At 36.2% G+C, this 5,000-nt stretch overlaps 1 protein-coding gene across 1 annotated transcript in view; it reads right to left on the reverse strand.

The window, feature by feature from the left end:
* Positions 1-5,000, reverse strand: part of spon1b (spondin 1b) — a 67,175-nt gene that overhangs the window by 15,707 nt on the left and 46,468 nt on the right. The window lies entirely within an intron of this gene.

A 5,000-nucleotide genomic window follows, 5' to 3' on the forward strand; every position in this document is an offset into this window, starting at 1 on the left:
CCTTTTTTATTTTTGGTTTTTATGGGGTTTTTTTATTGTCCTTGTTTTGTACTTGGATCATGGTTTGGTTTTGTCTCAGTGTTGCGAATCACACGTGCACACACACACACACACACACACACACACACACACACACACACACACACACACACACAGATGATGCATGAGTGTGTGTGGAGCGCATATGGATGGCCCAAGAGCTGTCTGATATCACACAAAACAGAGACCATGCATTCCCAGCTGGCCCTAAGAGTGACAGGTGACTGTGAAATTAAAGTTATAAACTACAAGAGTTTCTGTTGATTATTCACATTTTATTTACATTACAGATACGCCACAAGAGTATATGGTCAAAGAATACATAAGTCAGGTTCAAACAGCCACTTAACTAGATGTACTGGCATATTTTAAAAGATAATATCCAGAGGAAAGCCAAATGAGGGATGATGGTAAAGAAATTGGCATGAAACACTACACTAAGCCATTAAACACTACACGAAGCTGTTAAACACAAAACTAAGCCATTAAACAATACACTAAGCAATTAAACACTAAACCACATCATTAAACACCACACTAAGCCATTAAACACTACACTATCAAACACTACACAAAATCATTAAACACTATACTATTAAACACTACACCAAGCCATCAAATACTACTCTAAGCTATTAATCAATACACTAAGATATTAAACAATACACTAAGCCTGGGAAACAAAAGCAGCTTCACTGTTAACAGCACCTCATCCTTTCTTGAAAGCATGTCCCTTGCTCAATTGCACTCTCAGGATAACCGCACACCTTAATCTCAAGCACTCACCACCCCAGGGACCAATCAACAACTGCCTCACTGTAATTAAGCAATCAATCTGTTAATTGGTTAAATTGATGAATAGGTTTCGGATTGGCAAATGGCCCTGCACATACATGGAGAGGGTAATTTATGGAGCATTCCTCAATTACTGGATCATCAGATGAAGCCAAGCTCTCACAATTAAAAACAAAACAAGAAAAGGCATGAAAGGCTTACAGTGAACCTACAGTGTCCTGACCAAGCACGGTATACAGTGCCTGAAACATATCACCATGGAAATGTAGTCATGTGTATACTCTATCAACACTAATGTAGACATGTGTACACTCTATCAACACTAATGTAGACATGTGTACACTCTATCAACACTAATGTAGTCATGTGTACACTCTATCAACACTAATGTAGTCATGTGTACACTCTATCAACACTAATGTAGACATGTATATACTCTATCAACACTAATGTAGACATGTATATACTCTATCAACACTAATGTAGTCATGCGTACACTCTATCAACACTAATGTAGTCATGTGTACACTATCAACACTAATGTAGACATGTGTATACTCAATCAACACTAATGTAGGCATGTGTATACTCAATCAACACTAATGTAGACATGTGTATACTCTATCAACACTAATATAGACATGTGTATACTCTATCAACACTAATGTAGTCATGCGTACACTCTATCAACACTAATGTAGACATGTATATACTCTATCAACACTAATATAGTCATGCGTACACTCTATCAACACTAATGTAGTCATGTGTACACTCTATCAACACTAATGTAGACATGTGTACACTCTATCAACACTAATGTAGACATGTGTATACTCAATCAACACTATTGTAGACATGTGTATACTCAATCTAAACACTCATATAGGCATGTGTATACTCAATCAACACTAATGTAGACATGTGTATACTCAATCAACACTAATGTAGACATGTGTATACACAATCTAAACACTCATATAGGCATGTGTATACTCTATCAACACTAATGTAGTCATGTGTACACTCTATCAACACTAATGTAGACATGTGTATACTCAATCAACACTAATGTAGGCATGTGTAAACTCAATCAACACTAATGTAGACATGTGTATACTCAACACTAATGTAGTCATGCGTACACTCTATCAACACTAATGTAGACATGTGTACACTCTATCAACACTAATGCAGACATGTGTATACTCTATCAACACTAATATAGACATGTGTATACTCTATCAACACTAATGTAGTCATGCGTACACTCTATCAACACTAATGTAGACATGTGTATACTCTATCAACACTAATGTAGTCATGCGTACACTCTATCAACACTAATGTAGTCATGTGTATACTCAATCAACACTAATGTAGGCATGTGTATACTCAATCAACACTAATGTAGACATGTGTATACTCAACACTAATGTAGTCATGTGTACACTCTATCAACACTAATGTAGACATGTGTACACTCTATCAACACTAATGTAGACATGTGTATACTCAATCAACACTATTGTAGACATGTGTATACTCAATCTAAACACTCATATAGGCATGTGTATACTCAATCAACACTAATGTAGACATGTGTATACTCAATCAACACTAATGTAGACATGTGTATACACAATCTAAACACTCATATAGGCATGTGTATACTCTATCAACACTAATGTATTCATGTGTATACTCAATCAACACTAATGTAGACGTGTATATTCAATCAACACTAATGTAGTCATATGTACACTCTATCAACACTAATGTAGTCATGTGTAAACTCTATCAACACTAATGTAGTCATGTGTATACTCTGTCAACACTAATGTAGACATGTGTACACTCAATCAACACTAATGTAGACGTGTATACTCAATCAACACTAATGTAGACATGTGTATACTCAATCTAAACACTCATATAGGCATGCATACACTAACACTAATGTAGTCCTGTGTACACTCTATCAACACTAATGTAGACATGTGTATACTCAATCAACACTAATGTAGACATGTGTATATTCAATCAACACCAATGTAGTCATGTGTACACTCTATCAACACTAATGTAGGCATGTGTATACTTTATCAACACTAATGTAGGCATGTGTATACTTTATCAACACTAATGTAGACACGTGTATACTCAATCAACACTAATGTAGACACGTGTATACTCAATCAACACTAATGTAGACATGTGTACACTCTATCAACACTAATGTAGACATGTGTATACTCAATCAACACTAATGTAGGCATGTGTAAACTCAATCAACACTAATGTAGACATGTGTATACTCAACACTAATGTAGTCATGCGTACACTCTATCAACACTAATGTAGACATGTGTACACTCTATCAACACTAATGCAGACATGTGTATACTCTATCAACACTAATGTAGTCATGCGTACACTCTATCAACACTAATGTAGACATGTGTATACTCTATCAACACTAATGTAGTCATGCGTACACTCTATCAACACTAATGTAGTCATGTGTATACTCAATCAACACTAATGTAGGCATGTGTATACTCAATCAACACTAATGTAGACATGTGTATACTCAACACTAATGTAGTCATGTGTACACTCTATCAACACTAATGTAGACATGTGTACACTCTATCAACACTAATGTAGACATGTGTATACTCAATCAACACTATTGTAGACATGTGTATACTCAATCTAAACACTCATATAGGCATGTGTATACTCAATCAACACTAATGTAGACATGTGTATACTCAATCAACACTAATGTAGACATGTGTATACACAATCTAAACACTCATATAGGCATGTGTATACTCTATCAACACTAATGTATTCATGTGTATACTCAATCAACACTAATGTAGACGTGTATATTCAATCAACACTAATGTAGTCATATGTACACTCTATCAACACTAATGTAGTCATGTGTAAACTCTATCAACACTAATGTAGTCATGTGTATACTCTGTCAACACTAATGTAGACATGTGTACACTCAATCAACACTAATGTAGACGTGTATACTCAATCAACACTAATGTAGACATGTGTATACTCAATCTAAACACTCATATAGGCATGCATACACTAACACTAATGTAGTCCTGTGTACACTCTATCAACACTAATGTAGACATGTGTATACTCAATCAACACTAATGTAGACATGTGTATATTCAATCAACACCAATGTAGTCATGTGTACACTCTATCAACACTAATGTAGGCATGTGTATACTTTATCAACACTAATGTAGGCATGTGTATACTTTATCAACACTAATGTAGACACGTGTATACTCAATCAACACTAATGTAGACACGTGTATACTCAATCAACACTAATGTAGACATGTGTACACTCTATCAACACTAATGTAGACATGTGTATACTCAATCAACACTAATGTAGACACGTGTATACTCAATCTATACACCCATGTAAACGCGTGTATACTCAATCTAAACACTCATATATGCATGTGTCATTGGTTTGTCAATTACCATGGCTAAATACATCTATGCCTTTGGCTATACCGGATCCTAATGTTCACCTAAACTTTAACCTAATCTACTACACCTGACTCTATTTCCAACCTAAACCCGAACCCAATCTACAACACCTGACTCTAATTGCCACCTAAACCTGAACATAATCTAATACACCTGACTCTAATTGCCACCTAAACCTGAACCTAGTCTACTACACCTGACTCTAATTCCCACCTAAACCTGAACATAATCTACTACACCTGAATCTAATTCTAACCTAAACCTGGACATAATTTACTACACCTGACTCTAAATCTCACCTATATCAGAATCTAATGATCCTAAGATGCTTGTTGTGAAAATGAACCTTTTTTCCTCATGGGGCCCAGCAAAGTGTCCACAAATCTCTGGACTTTCATGTTTTCCTATTAGGGGTAATGAGAAATAGACTCTTTTTTTGGTTCATTTCCAGGGGATGTGCCCCAGCAGCAAGAGGGAGAAATAAAAGCGTGTGTTCCTGGTCGGCTGGTGTTCCGCAGGTCCACTGGGTCAGCTGGAGGCGTGTGCATGTCCTCATCACCTCCAGAGGTGCCAGTGCTTCTGTCATTTATAGCGTTCTGACATGAAGCCTCACTCTCTGCCTT

Source organism: Electrophorus electricus, chromosome 16, assembly GCF_041902795.1.
Source record: "Electrophorus electricus isolate QZ-2024a chromosome 16, ASM4190279v1, whole genome shotgun sequence".
NCBI lineage: Eukaryota > Metazoa > Chordata > Actinopteri > Gymnotiformes > Gymnotidae > Electrophorus > Electrophorus electricus.